Source organism: Halyomorpha halys, unplaced genomic scaffold, assembly GCF_000696795.3.
Source record: "Halyomorpha halys isolate HHAL.00 unplaced genomic scaffold, Hhal_1.1 Scaffold716.1, whole genome shotgun sequence".
NCBI lineage: Eukaryota > Metazoa > Arthropoda > Insecta > Hemiptera > Pentatomidae > Halyomorpha > Halyomorpha halys.
Genome location: NW_027112477.1, coordinates 104,279 through 104,713, shown reverse-complemented (window position 1 = coordinate 104,713; position 435 = coordinate 104,279).

Sequence of the window (435 nt, the reverse complement as noted above, 5' to 3'; positions counted from 1 at the left end):
AGAATAATGCTTCTTCATAAAAGAGGAAAGTAAAAATAATGATATTGGTACACTTAAATAAAACAAACAGTTGTCTTCTAATAGTAACAAATATGTTAAAAAAACTTATTTATTAGTTCCAACATTTCGGCCAGAATTTCTTGCCTTCATCAGGGCTAAGAGAAAAAAAACAAGATAACAACCATTGAATAAATGATGTGTATGAAATGAAGCTTCGATGGATTAATTGTGTGGCTGCGGGCGTGAGGGGCAGTCCACAACTGGATGGCGGCAGCAGCGCAGGACAGAAATCTCATAGTACAAGAGCCGGGAAGAAAAAAAGGCAGTTATCTCACCCCAATTTTTGATTACTTAATAATAATAAAAACTATTTATAATTACTAGTCGAAATTGATGAGTCTGCCAAGTATAGATAAGGGGATTATGAAATGGCAG